This window comes from Symphalangus syndactylus, chromosome 7 (assembly GCF_028878055.3).
Source record: "Symphalangus syndactylus isolate Jambi chromosome 7, NHGRI_mSymSyn1-v2.1_pri, whole genome shotgun sequence".
In the NCBI taxonomy this organism is placed as follows: Eukaryota; Metazoa; Chordata; class Mammalia; order Primates; family Hylobatidae; genus Symphalangus; species Symphalangus syndactylus.
The window spans coordinates 98035423-98050554 of NC_072429.2; the positions used below are offsets into that span (position 1 = coordinate 98035423).

A 15132-nucleotide genomic window follows, 5' to 3' on the forward strand; every position below is an offset into this window, starting at 1 on the left:
AGGAGAATTCAGGAATTTAATCAAGTACTGAATAAAGAACCAGAGTCAGAGAACAGGATTTCACTTTCTGGACCATCACTTAATATAGCTGTTTCTTACCCCTGACCTAAAGCTCATGCATTATTCCTTCTGTTATCTTCTCCCTGTCTTCCCTCACCCCTACTCCTAGCCTGAATTAATTGTTTCCTAAGTGTCCCCCTTTTCTTCCTCAATTTTGTTTATCTAAGCACTTACCATCTATATTTTAATTTTTTCTTACCTTCTAAGTTGTGGGATAATGGAGTGCTGGGTTGAAAAGTGGAGGATTAGAAGGACGTTATAGTGGTACCACTGGCTACCTCAAGAAGTTATTTGATCTAGTCATTGTGTTCAACCAGAACTGAAACTATCAATATCTTCTTTCTTAGTGGCTTGTAGAGACTCTCTAAGTACCCATGGTAACATTTTTTTAGTATCTAAAGCCATTAAGCAAAATTTTATTTCTTTTGTCTCCCTTTGTCTTAAGGCAATTTAGGATTAATTTAGTTTTTTATTGCATTAGAGTATTAGGTGAAGTTGAGTCTCTTAAAGAAAATTCCTTGTATTCCTGGTAAGAATTGCTCCTTCACCTTTCAGCTTCATTCTCATATGCATTAAAATGCTTTCAGATTCTTTAATCGTAGATAATTTTATGAAATATCCATTGAATTTCCTCTGATTTTTTAATATTCTTTTCAGAATAAGGATGCATGATTCCACTAAACTCTTACTCACCTGGTTTGTGGCAGAGAATGAGACCTATAGTAGAAAATTTAAACTTAAATGAACAATGCTGGCAATTTACTTGTTGTGGTTGTTTTTAAATAATGCACTGGTCCTATGAAGTGCTTAGAAAACCTTACTTAAGGGATCAACCTGTTCATTTTAAGTGGTGTTGCTTGTCATTGCGTTACTCACTAGTCATTTACTAGAGTAGCTACTACATTGACAGGTAAATGACCATAGAACTGTCAGCCTGTGTAGCAACACTACTTATAGACTACTTCTAGAATCTTGCAGTTTAGAGCTGTAGGGCAGCCAAGATCCCTTTATAAAGAACATTTAAATAGACTTATGTTCTCATTAGCGTAAACGCCACTAGTAGTTGAATTGGAATATCAATTTTAAAATTCTGAATTGCTAAAAAAGTGATACTTTACTAGTAAATCAAGAAAAAAATTAAAATATAACCTGTAAGGGCCGGTTGGTTAGTTATGTTAACAACGTATGAAATATGTAGGTTGCATTTGTGCATTTTTGTACAAATCAATATAGTAAACTTCTTAGTACGTTTTGACTTTGGTGGTGTTTGGTGTAGGTTAAATTGTAAAATTTAAGTTCGGAAGTGAAATCTGAAAGCTGCTGCAAAAATAATGGAATTTAATTTAAAGTATTGCATGTTTACATGAGACAGAAGAATACATTGCATGATCTTACAGCATTTTATAGGTGGTTGACAAGAAATTGTATTTGGAGTTCAACATTGTAACTGCATAGGGATAACTTTAGTAATTTAAGATAAAGGAATACTTAACACAGTATAGCATAAATTCTGTTTTGTTCAAGGAATTTTTAAAAAATTTATCTCAAAATCATTTTTTCAGAAATTTGAGCATCTTTGTAACAACATTTTGGCTGCTCCAGCAACATAGAATAGAGCTTTGTTTTTATTTATTGTAGAAAATTATGAATTTAATGGGGTTTCTTATAACATATTGATAAATCAGATAGAAATTTGGCCAGTCTTATGTTCTGACATCCAGAACTATATTAGGTGAACTCAGTGTAAAGACTCATTGGATCATTTAAATAATAGACTGTGACTTACATTTTTTCAGTATTTGTCTTGTGGTTCATAAAGAAAATGACTAAATAGTAAACTGAGATAATTGGATTAAATGATTATTTTTAACAAGTCCCAAATATTTGCAAGGAAATAGAAAAATCACGAATTAATGTTAAGATTTATAGTTACTATATTAATCTTTTAATATATGGCCACTTTATGCAAGTAAGAGAACAGTTAATTTTTTTTGTTCAATCAGTTCAAGTGTTTTAGATCAAATAAAATATTCTTTTATATATTCTGAAGAGTTAATTCAGTACATTCTCTGAGTGTCCCAAGAGGTACAGTGTGGAAAGGATGTTTACAGTAATTTACTTGTAAAGTAAATGTTACACTTACTCTGAATCCTCAGTTCAGTGCTTTATTTACAGTCGTAGGCTATTCTTCAGAACATCGTTAAAAGCACAATACAGAAAACAAGATGAAAGTTTTAGATTAAGAGACTTTGTTCATTTTCTTCCAGACTCTCCCTAATAAAATTTCTTCTAAATTTCCCATATGAATTCTAAACTTTTTAAATATCAGGCTTCTAATAACACTTTTTTGTCCATTTATTTATGTTGAAATTCTACTGGTATTGCATTAATCTCATGTTGATAGGACAGGAAAAAAAGTTGGCTCACATGTTTTTTTGTGTCAGGGTGGTCAAATATAATAGTGTTGCTTATTTTTCTTAATGATGAAGTAGAAAAATGATTCCAAGCCCTACTTAGAGAAGAGCTTAGACTTCAGATAGTGCTTTATCTACATGAGGGAGTAATCATAATTCTTCAGACATGTAAGTATCAGAAATCTTTTTAAATAATAATACTTTGTCTATTTAAATAGTATTAGGTTACTGGCAGCTTTGTAGTGAGAGTTTGAATTTTTGTAGAGTTTATATATTTTAGACAATAATCTGACATTTAGAAATGTAACATTATTCTTAAATTTTAAAATTGTTTTTATCTGAAGGGGGCCAGGGACATGTAAAATTAATGCCCAGGAAATCTGTTTTTGGAGAAAGATGTGCATGAAAAGTAGAGGCCACATATATAGTGATTTTTAAACTTTACTTTCTTTTAATTAAATATTTTCTTTTGAGATAATTATGTAGATTCACATACAGTTGTATGAAATAATACAGAAGGATCCTATGTATCTTCTTCTCAGTTTTCCTTAATGATAACGTTTTACGAAATTATAACACCCCGACCAGGATACTGACATTGATACAATACATAGATCTTGTTCAGATTTCCCCTGCTTTACTGGTATTCATTTGTGTTTGATTGTATTTAATTATATGTAGTTTTATCACGTATGTAGATTCATGTACCTACCACCATAGTCAAGATACAAAATAGTCTCATGACTGTAAGAATCCCTTGTATTACCCTTTTATGTCCACATCTACTTTCCTTCTGCTTCCTCCTCACCATCCACTCTAACTCCAAGTCTTAACCACTGGCATCTACTAATATCTCTATGTCTCCAATTTTGTCATTTCAAAAATGTTACGTAAATAGTCATGTAATATATAACCTTTCTGGGATTGGCTTTTTTCACTCAGAATAATTCTCTGGATGTATATATGTATGTATCAGTGTCTAGTGTTTTACACAATGTTTTTGAAATCGTTTGTCTTGTGTGTATCGGCAGTTTATTGTTTTTAATTGCTAGATAGTATTCCATTGTATGGATACAGTACAGTTTACTTCTTCATTCTACTATTGATGGACTTCTGTATTGTTTCTATTTTGTGGTTATTGTGTTTAAACCTGCTTTAACATTCTTTTACAAACCTTTTGTGGACATACATTGTCATTTCTATTGCATACATATTTAGAAGTGGATTTGTTATTATAAGGTAGTTGTATGTTTAACTTTATAAAAAAACTACTAGACTTTTTTTCCAAGTAGTTATATGACTTAACACTCCCACCAACAATGTGTGTTACAACGAGAATGACATTGTTCCATTCATATCTTTGCCAATATTAGGTGTAGTCATTTTATCTGTTTTACTAAGTTTGAAATGATATCTCATTCTTGTTTTAATTTGTATTTCTCGGTAACTAATAATAATAATCTTTTCATCCTTTTGGCATTTCAGATACCTTCCTTTGTGAAGTGTCTTAAAAGACTTGAAGGTCTTTTGCCCATTTTATGTTAATGGTTTGTCTTTAATTGAATTGTAAGAGTTCCTTATATATTCTGAATACAGGTCAGCTGTATGTGTGGGTAATATATTTTCTTAGTCTTTTCTTTGTTTTTTCTTTTTCATAACAATGTTTTACAAAGAATAAAATTTTTAAACCTTGGTAAAATCACATTTATCAATTTTTTAATGATTAGTGCTTTATGATTAGTGCTTTTTTTGACTTCTCTAAGAAATCCAGGATATCCTTCTATATTTTCCTCTAAAAGCCTTATAGTTTAGCTTTTACTTTTAATTCTATGATTCAAAAAATCAGCTTTTATAAATAATTGTGAGGTAGAGATCAAGTTTTTGGATTTTTTTCTCATTTATTTATCCAATTATTAAAGCATCATGTGTTGAAAAGACTTTCCCCATTCAGTGCCCTGGCATGTTTGTTGAAAATCAATAGACAACATATGCATGATTTTATTTCTGGAATTCTGTTCTGGTTTTTTAATCTGTTCGTCCATGGTCATGCCAGTTACCATGGTCTTGTTTGCTGGGGCTATATACCAAATCTTTGACTCAGGTAATATGAGTCCTCTAATTTTGCTATTTAAAAAGATTATATAAACTACTCTATGTTTTTTGTTTTCTCTCTATATTTTATTATCAATAGGTCAGTTTCTATTAAAAACACCTATTAGAATTTTGATTGGGATTTCATTGAATTTGTAGATAATCTTGAGGAACAAAATGGACATTTTGATAATATTGAGTCTTTAATCCTTGAACATGGTGTATCTCATCATTTTTTTAGGTCTTTTTCTCATGAGGCTTTTGTACTTATTTCTTACGTACTACATTCCATTTTCTTCTTTCTATAATCTGCTAGGGTACCCACAGAATATTTTTCTCTAAGGATATATTTATATTTCAAAATTTATACAATTATACTTACTGAGAAAATAAGATGTGAGTTCTAAGAATTGACAGTTTCGACGGTATGTGATTCACATGTTAAATAAAGCCTATTCTAAGCACATTATATTTAATTTTAGCTTTTATTTTGCCTGGCATATAAAAATGGATTCAATGTTACAGTTAATGAAAACAATGTCAGATTATTTTGTTACCTTATGTTGCTTATACATGGAAGCATTATTTTGAAATTCAGTGCCTCTCAATCGTTTATATGTGCAGAATTTTATTGTTTTGAAGCTTAGACATTCTTATATTTTTTATTAATTAACAGAGGTTGTTACCATGGTAAAATTTTAGCATCTTTGATTAATAATGAGGGCCATTACATACAGGAAGACATGTATTCTCCCACTCTATCTGTGGTAGATCAGTGGTTATTTCTTTTCTTTTTTATTATGAGGTATATCAGACATATAAATAGAGAATAATATAATGAGTATTACAGATCAAAAAGAAAGTCAGTTTTTTAATTTCCTCATGATGATCTTTCTCCTGTTTCACCATATCAGAGTTGGACACTATTCTAAAGTTAGTGATTATTATTCCTGTGCCTGTAAATACTTTTAGTATATATATATATATATATATATATATATATATATGTACATATATATGTATCATTTTAAAAATATTTAAGTTTCATATTGTTTTGCATGTTTTGGTTTGTTTGCTATTTGTATTCTTTTGAACATTTATTTCATATTAAGTAAGTTTGGAAGAGTTTTTGTATTAGGTCATTCTTGCATTGCTATAAAGAAATACCTGAGACTGGGTAACTTATAAAGAATAGAGGTTTGATTGGCTCATAGTAGGCTGTACAGGAACATGATGCTGGCATCTGGTTGACTTCTAGGGAGGCCTCAGGAAGCTTAAAATCATGGGGGAAGGTGGAGGTGGAGTAGGAGCAAGAGAGAATGGAGGGGGAGTGCTATACACTTTTAAATGACCAGATCTCATGAGAACTCACTCATTATCATGAAGACAGTACACAAGGGGATGGCACTAAACCATTCATGAGAAATCCATCCCATGATCCAGTCACCTCCCACCAGGCCCCACCTCCAACACTGGAGATTACAGTTTGACATGAGATTTGGTGGAGACACAGATCCAAACCACGTCAGTTTTTTTTTTCCAGTTTTTTTCAAACAAGACAGGCTTTATTTAGGTCACTAAAAATAATGTTTTACAGAAAGGGAACCATAACATTGCACAACAAAGTATGCTGTAAAATCTCAAACAAGAAAGGCAGTGCTTTCTTTAGGTCACCAAAAATCATGTTTCACTGTTAGAAGCAAATGTATAGCTGCATTTTTTTCCCCAATTCTCTCTAGAATACTTTGAGACTACTTTGCGGTTTCCAAATATAAACTAAAATTTGTTGGACAGAGTTGCTCAGTCTCCTCAATGGAATAAAAATAGTTTGCAAAAAAAATTTTGTTTAATGCCAACAAATAACAAAACAATGTGGTTTCTGCTTACTAACTCCAACATCTAGTGAAATGGCCTAACCTGTGTATACTTTCATGAACATTTCACTGTGAACACAGTTGCCCTTTTTTTCTGCCATCACAGATAGCCTCCTTAGTAGCAAGTATCTTGTCAGAGCACTTTTGGACACCCAGGAAGTAATTCCTAACAGAATAACTACAGTTATTTAGGCAACTCAAACAACAGGGCCCACCTCTGCCAGAGTACCCCAGGTGGTGTTGCTTTTGTGCTCTGGGTAAATAAGACCCACCACCTTGTTAGTTGGAACAGTTGGAACCCAGAGTACAAAGCTAGGTGGAGGAGTTGTTGTTACAGACCTATCAACACTTTAATAAATTGCCAGGGGGTTCTAGGTGCTATAATATGCCTCACAGGCAGCAACATAAGCCAACTCTGGGAAGAAGTCATCATGGTATATTCTGCTAAAAACTACAGAAAAGATCAAAGTGTTTCAATAAAGCCTTCATATTCTTCTCAGACTAGGACATGTTTCCAAGGATTTCTGGAAGTTTTACCAAAAGTCACAGCAAATGTTGTGCCCGGTAAATGTGAAAGGGGTGGAGGTGTCTGGTCACCTGGGTGGTAATTGTCAGGCACAAGCTTCCACAAGAGGACCTCATTTATTTAATTAGTTCTTTTCCCTTCAAAGCCAGTAAATGCAGCACTTTCTTCCTTGCTAGGAGGCAGAGGAATAGTTGAAGATGATACACAGGTGTTTTCTTCTCCAGGTTCAGGAGCAGCCTGGGGCATGCTAGTCGATGTGGCCTGCTGCTGGCATCTGGCGAGGTGACGCCTGCTCTCAGCCAGCCTGTTGCAGTTGGTGGTGTGGCACGTGGACCGCCTCAGAGCCTGCAATGCTTCCGGCTTGGCTTTGTGCCTTTTGTGGGTGGCTGGCTCAGCTGTGGTTGTCTGACTCTCTGTGGACCATGGTGTGGATGGATTCAACAAAGGTGGGCTGGGAGAGAGCTCCCCCTGGCTCCTATTATTGTCTGTGGTGCTTTCCGTAGTTGAAAGAAAACACTTAGATGAAGTCACCTTTTTTTTTTTTTTTTTTTTTATACTTTAGGTTTTAGGGTACATGTGCACAATGTGCAGGTTTGTTACATATGTATCCATGTGCCATGTTGTTTTGCTGCACCCATTAACTCGTCATTTAGCATTAGGTATATCTCCTAATGCTGTCCCTCCCCCTTCCCCCCACCCCACAACAGTCCCCGGAGTGTGATGTTCCCCTTCCTGTGTCTATGAGTTCTCATTGTTCAGTTCCCTCCTGTGAGTGAGAACATGCGGTGTTTGGTTTTTTGTCCTTGCGATAGTTTACTGAGAATGATGTTTTCCAGTTTCATCCATGTCCCTACAAAGGACATGAACTCATCCTTTTTTATGGCTGCATAGTATTCCATGGTGTATATGTGCCACATTTTCTTAATCCAGTCTATCGTTGTTGGACATTTGGGTTGGTTCCAAGTCTTTGCTATTGTGAATAGTGCCGCAATAAACATACGTGTGCATGTGTCTTCATAGCAGCATGATTTATAGTCCTTTGGGTATATACCCAGTAATGGGATGGCTGGGTCAAATGGTATTTCTAGTTCTAGATCCCTGAGGAATTGCCACACTGACTTCCACAATGGTTGAACTAGTTTACAGTCCCACCAACAGTGTAAAAGTGTTCCTATTTCTCCACGTCCTCTCCAGCACCTGTTGTTTCCTGACTTTTTAATGATGGCCATTCTACCTGGTGTGAGATGGTATCTCATTGTGGTTTTGATTTGCATTTCTCTGATGGCCAGTGATGATGGGCATTTTTTCATGTGTTTTTTGGCTGCATAAATGTCTTCTTTTGAGAAGTGTCTGTTCATGTCCTTCGCCCACTTTTTGATGGGGTTGTTTGTTTTTTTCTTGTAAATTTGTTTGAGTTCATTGTAGATTCTGGATATTAGCCCTTTGTCAGATGAGTAGGTTGCAAAAATTTTCTCCCATTCTGTAGGTTGTCTGTTCACTCTGATGGTAGTTTGTTTTGCTGTGCAGAAGCTCTTTAGTTTAATTAGATCCCATTTGTCAATTTTGGCTTTTGTTGCCATTGCTTTTGGTGTTTTAGACGTGAAGTCCTTGCCCACGCCTATGTCCTGAACGGTATTGCCTAGGTTTTCTTCTAGGGTTTTTATGGTTTTAGGTCTAACATGTAAGTCTTTAATCCGTCTTGAATTAATTTTTGTATAAGGTGTAAGGAAGGGATCCAGTTTCAGCTTTCTACATATGGCTAGCCAGTTTTCCCAGCACCATTTATTAAATAGGGAATCCTTTCCCCCTTTTCTTGTTTTTGTCAGGTTTGTCAAAAATCAGATAGTTGTAGATATGCGGCATTATTTCTGAGGGCTCCGTTCTCTTCCATTGATCTATGTCTCTGTTGTGGTACCAGTACCATGCTGTTTTGGTTACTGTAGCCTTGTAGTAGTTTGAAGTCAGGTAGCGTGATGCCTCCAGCTTTGTTCTTTTGGCTTAGGATTGACTTGGTGATGTGGGCTAAAAGCTCTCAATAAATTAGGTATTGATGGGACGTATCTCAAAATAATAAGAGCTATCTATGACAAACCCACAGCCAATATCATATTGAATGGGCAAAAACTGGAAGCATTCCCTTTGAAAACTGGCACAAGACAGGGATGCCCTCTCTCACCACTCCTATTCAACATAGTGCTGGAAGTTCTGGCCAGAGCAATCAGGCAGGAGAAGGAAATAAAGGGTATTCAATTAGGAAAAGAGGAAGTCAAATTGTCCCTGTTTGCAGATGACATGATTGTATATCTAGAAAACCCCATTGTCTCAGCCCAAAATCTCCTTAAGCTGATTAGCAACTTCAGCAAAGTCTCAGGATACAAAATCAATGTACAAAAATCACAAGCATTCTTGTACACCAATCACAGACAGAGAGCCAAATCATGAGTGAACTCCCATTCACAATTGCTTCAAAGAGAATAAAATACCTAGGAATCCAACTTACAAGGGATGTGAAGGACCCTTCAATGAGAACTACAAACCACTGCTCAGTGAAATAAAAGAGGATACAAACAAATGGAAGAAAATTCCGTGCTCATGGGTTGGAAGAATCATATCGTGAATATGGCCATACTGCCCAAGGTAATTTATAGATTCAATGCCATCCCCATCAAGCTACCAATGACTTTCTTCACAGAATTAGAAAAAACTACTTTAAAGTTCATATGGAACCAAAAAAGAGCCAGCATTGCAAAATGACAAATTTTTATTTCCTTTTTAAGGCTGAATAGTAGTCTATTGTGTATATATACTGCATTAAAAAAAATCAGTTTATCCGTTGATGGCCAGTTAGGCTGATACCATATCTTGTCTATTGTGAATAGTGCTGCAGTGAACATGGCAGTGCAGATATCCCTTTGACGTATTTATTTCAGTTGCTTTGATTATATACCCAGAAGTGGGATTACTGAGCCATGTGGTAATCTTATTTTTAGTTTTTTGAGGAACCTCCACACCATTTTCCATGATGGCTGTATTAATTTACATCTCTAGCAACTATGTAGAAGATTTCCGTTTTGTCTGCATCCTCACCAATACCTGTCATCTTTCATCTTTTTGATAAAAGCCTTTCTAATGGGTATTAGGTGACTTCTCATTGTGGTTTTAGTTTGCATTTCCCTATTGATTAGTGATGCTGAGCATTTTTTTCACGTACCTGTTTGCCTTTTGTAGGTCTTCTTTTGAGAGACACAAATGGCAAATGTTCAGGTTTATTGCCCATTTTTCTTTCTCTTTTTTTTGAGACGGGAGTCTCGCTCTGTTGCCAGGCTGGAGTGCAGTGGCACAATCTCGACTCACTGCAACCTCTGCCTCCCAGGTTCAAGTGATTTTCCTGCCTCAGCCTCCTGAGTAGCTGGCACTACAGGCACGTGCCACCATGCCCAGCTAATTTTTGTATTTTTAGTAGAGACAGGGTTTCACCATGTTGGCCAGGATGGTCGCGATCTCTTGACCTCGTGATCCACCCGCCTCGGCCTCCCAAAGTGCTGGGATTACAGGTGAGCCACTGTGCCCGGCCGATTGCTCATTTTTCATTTAGGTTGTTTTCTTGTTATTGGGTTGAGTTTTTTATATATTACCCCTTATCAGATATATGCTTTGCAAATATTTTTTTCCATTTTGTGGGTTTGCTTCACTTTGTTAATTGCTTCCTTTGCTGTGCTCTTTAGTTCGATGCCATCCATTTGTCTATTTTTGTGGTTATTATTGCCTATGCTTTAAGTTGCAGAATACAAAATCAACATACAAAATTAGTAGCATTTCTGTACACTAATAAGAAACTATCCGAAAAGGAAATTAAGAAAGCAATTCAATTTACAATAGCAAGAACAACAACAACAACAACAAAAAAGAGGTGTAAATTAAACCCAGGCAATGAAATGTTTTTTTCAATCATTTAAAATTGTGAAACCATTCTAAAGACAATAAAACACTGATGAAAGAAATGGAAGAAAACATAGGTTAATATAAAGATATCCTGTATTTATGGATTGAAAGAATCAATATTATGAAAACATGTGTACTATCCAAAACGATTTGCAGATTAGTGCAATCCCTATCAGAAGTCCAATGTTGTTTTTCACAGAAATAGAAAAAAACAATTCTTAAATTGTTACGAACCCACAAAAGACCTCAAATAGCCAAAACGGTCTTGACCAAAAAGAACAAAATGACGATATCCAACTCTCTAATTTGAAAACGTATAAAGCTATTGTTATCAAAACAGGATGATACGGGTATAAAAACAAATACATTGATCAATGGAACAAGTTAGAAGGCCCGGAAACAAACCCACTCATTTATAGTCAATTGATTTTCAACAGAGATGCCAAAAATGCATAATGAGGAAAGGATAGTCTCTTCATTAAATGTTGGAAAAACTGGCTGTGCACATGCACAAAAATGAAATTGGATCCTTATCTCAAACCATATACAAAAATCAAGTCAAAAATGGATTAAAGAAATATAAAACCTGAAACTGTAGAACTACTAGGAGAAAACATAGGGGAAAGCTCCTCAATATTAGTCTAGACAAAGTATATTGTTTCCTTATTTATGTGTTTTCGAATTTCTCTTGGTCTATACTTAGGTTGAAATTGCTGAGTTATAGGGTATGTATGTCTTTTACTTTATTGGATATTGCCAAATTACTCTCAAGTAGTAGTATCGCATTATATTTCCTTTAGAAGAGTAAGAGACTTCTTGTTACTTCATATTACGTCTTCACCCATATTTGTATTGTGAGACTTATATGGATTTTTGCTGATCTGAATGCTAAGTCATTACAGGTTTATTTTGCTCTTCCCTGGTTACTAGTGAATTTGAAGTTTTTTTTCAGGTTACTCAGATGTTCCTCTTTTTTTTCTAGTGAGTTTTTTTCTCCTCATTGGTTTGTACAATTTTTTATATTGCAGATTCTAATTCTTGGCAATTATATTTGTGGCTTGCTTTCCAGTTTTTTATATAATGAGTTTTGATGCATGGGAAATTTCAGTATTAAAGTAGTCAGATTTATCTATCTTTTCTTTTACGGTTTGTGTTTTGTGTGCCTTGTTGAAGAAATCCTTTTCTACCTTGAAATTTTAAAGATATTCTGCATTATTTAAAAAAATATTTTCAAGTTTTCCAAGTTTTCCTCTTTTCATTTAGGAATTGAGTCTTGCCCACCTCATTCTTTGGTGTTAGTTAGGGATCCATTTTTTTTCCTTGTATGGATAGCTAGTTCTTCTTGTACAATTTCTTGAATAGTTTATCTTTTCTCCTTAACCTACAAAGCCATCATTGCTATAGTATGCAATGCTAGGTATGCAATACTATAGTATGCTAGGTATGCTTTGCTCTTTTTCTGAGCTCTATAGTCTGCTTCCTTTTCTTTTTCCTTATTTTTATACTGATGTCTTAATTACTGAAGTGTTATAGTTCTTGGTATCTTCTAGAACAAATCTGCCCACCTTAACCTTCTTTTTCAAAAGCGGAGGCTGGCAAACTATTTCTATAAGGACCACATAGTAACTATTTTAGGCTTTGTAGGCCATACAGCCTTTATTGCAACTACTGAATTCTGTCATTGTAGTGCAACACTAACCATGGGCTATATAAAGGAATGAGTTTGGTGGTACTTTGTGTAACTTTCACATATACACATTATTATATATTTTTTCTTTTTTTTCAATTATTTAAAATTGTAAAACCATTGTTTGTGAGCCATGTGAAACAGCGAGTAGAACTTTGACTTTTACTTAAAATTGTCTGTGCTATTTTTTTATGTCCCTTTTCTTAAATACACTTTTTGTAAAGTTAAGCTTCTTATTTTCCCTACATGAGCAAAAGGTTATCTAAAATCCTTCAATCACCAGTGAAATAATGAGGCAGGAGTAAAAGTTATTTAGCTGGTAATCTTGTCATCAAAAATAAATAACAGTTGCATGGAGCTGCTCAAGATCTGAATCAAACTGAAAACTGGAAGGCAAGGGGCTGAAAATTATTTTAAGAACCCCTCCAACCATTGAGTTATTCTTCACGTCAAGGGAGGCGAGGGCAGGGAGAAGTGTCCAGCCATGCCATCTTAGAACAGAAGGCCATAGCTGGATCAGATCCAATTCTCATGACACACACAAGGAACTACACTTGTGACACCTGAGCTGGATTCAGATAGCAGAGTGGGCAGGAAGGTGGGCAGGCAGACCAGTGGTTGGATGAGCTTAGAGCTCAGTACATCATTCTGTTCAGAGCACTGCCAACATGGAACCATTGAATCAGGGTCTTGTAGAAGTTTGTGGTTCAGGAAGATGGTTTCCTGAATCCTCTTGGAGTTCTTGATGATACATTTGAGGGGCTTGACAGGGCAAAGCCTTTCCAGCCTTGGATGATGAGATTACACACAGGGTAGATCTTGTAGTTTGTCATGTCAGTAAAGGTAAGGGACAGCAGGCTGGCTTCTTGAAGCTGGTTTCCTGGATCCTGGTGAAGCTCTTGATGATGATGCCATGTCTCCCAAGGTGGCAGGGTTCTAGTGCTATATGCTCCCAGCTTGCCATGGCTCTCGTCTCTGATAACCATCCATCTGATGGCATGTTTCTTACAGTAGCGGGCATTCTCCTGGTGACAACATTACCTAAGGAGTTGGCATTTATTGTTTTCAGTGTTTATGGCACCAATAAGCAGGTTATTGGAGATGTTGTACTGGTGCCTCAATAACTTGAGCCATATGCCAATATTCAAAATGTAGTGAGTGGTATGCTTTCTTTTCATTTTTGTAAGGATATGCCAATCTGTAGGTCATCCAGGTCTTTGCCATCCCACTTGTCATAAGGCTTCAGGAGCTGTAGGCACTTGTTGGGTGTGCTCATATCCACCCTCTGCCTACTGATATCCTTGTGGTAGGGGTGCTGGTAGTTGTCCTTCCTGGGGTCAACTCTGCTTAGGGAAGCTCATCTGCATCTAAGCCTCCAATTTGTACTTCTTGCCATACATGGTTGTCAGGAAGTAAATCTCTTGGTTGAAGTTGATGGTGACAGAAATGACCAGGGCTTGAGGATCTCTGGGGACATGATGAAGGCTTGGGCCTCAGGTTTGCTTTATTGTGGCCTGTCAAGTTCCTCTTGTAGGAGGTGAAGATTGCATTTTTCTCCATCTTTATTATGTCCTACCTGTTCCACTGGCCAATGCAGGGGCCACAGACAGTGGCCAGGGCAATGCCTGCCATATCCTATGGGATCTGTGAATAACTCTTATGCTCAATATTGGTGTAGATCTGCTTAGATCCCAGTGCTGTGGTGAACTGCGGCTTGCACTTGAGCCCATGAGCTAGCACTTGCTTGGCCATAGCTGTTGAGCACCTGATGTCCTCATAGCTTGAGTTGGTACAGCTGTTGATCAGACCCACTTTGATGTCCAAAGGCCATACCTCCTTCTCCACCACAGTACCTACTTCTTCCACAGTGTGGGCTAGTTCGGGGTAAAGGGCTTATTTACATGGGGCTTCAGCTTGTTGAGGTTAATTTTTACCTGTCATTTATAATGGCAATCAGGGTCAGGTACCAAGTGATCCTTGATTTTATCTTGGATTGGCATTGTCTCTTTAGCCTGTCTTACCCAGTTATTTCTTTATTCTGTGGTTCTAAGAGAACACTGAGGGCCCCAATTTCTATACCCATGTTCAGATTATCATCAGGCCAATGTATGAGATGGGCTGTACGCTAGGCCGCTGGTACTCCACAGTACGCGTGTGCCACCTTCAGGATCACATCTGTGGATCAGATCTAGCTTGAGATTGTGCCTGTCAGCTTCACAACATTCATCTTGTGGCACTTCAACTCCTAAATAATTTCAACCCTGCCATCCACTGCATCAGCCTCCCCAGTTCCAATGTATATGCCCTGCAAGCCACCACTATTGAGGTGTGGGAGTAGTGAAACAAGAAGAATCCTAGGGTATATGTAGCTTTCAAGAATGATCTGGTGATTGATTCTAGGTCCAACTTCTAAAAGCCCACACTATAGTTCACATCTGCAGTTGCTAGGAAATTATACTTTCTGATTTATGTCCTTGGCCTGGCACAGACCTTTCTTTCCCCTGAGCTGAGGCTTGTCTGATGATCACAGTGGATGGT

The 15132-nt window shown here is 36.3% G+C and overlaps 1 protein-coding gene and 1 pseudogene across 17 annotated transcripts in view; one reads left to right on the forward strand and one right to left on the reverse strand.

Annotated features, from left to right (window-relative positions):
- The window catches only part of VPS13B (vacuolar protein sorting 13 homolog B), an 897698-nt gene that overhangs the window by 322905 nt on the left and 559661 nt on the right, over window positions 1–15132 (forward strand). The gene's annotated exons all lie outside the window — the stretch shown is intronic.
- On the reverse strand, window positions 6790–13272 carry LOC129486661 (male-specific lethal 3 homolog; annotated as a pseudogene).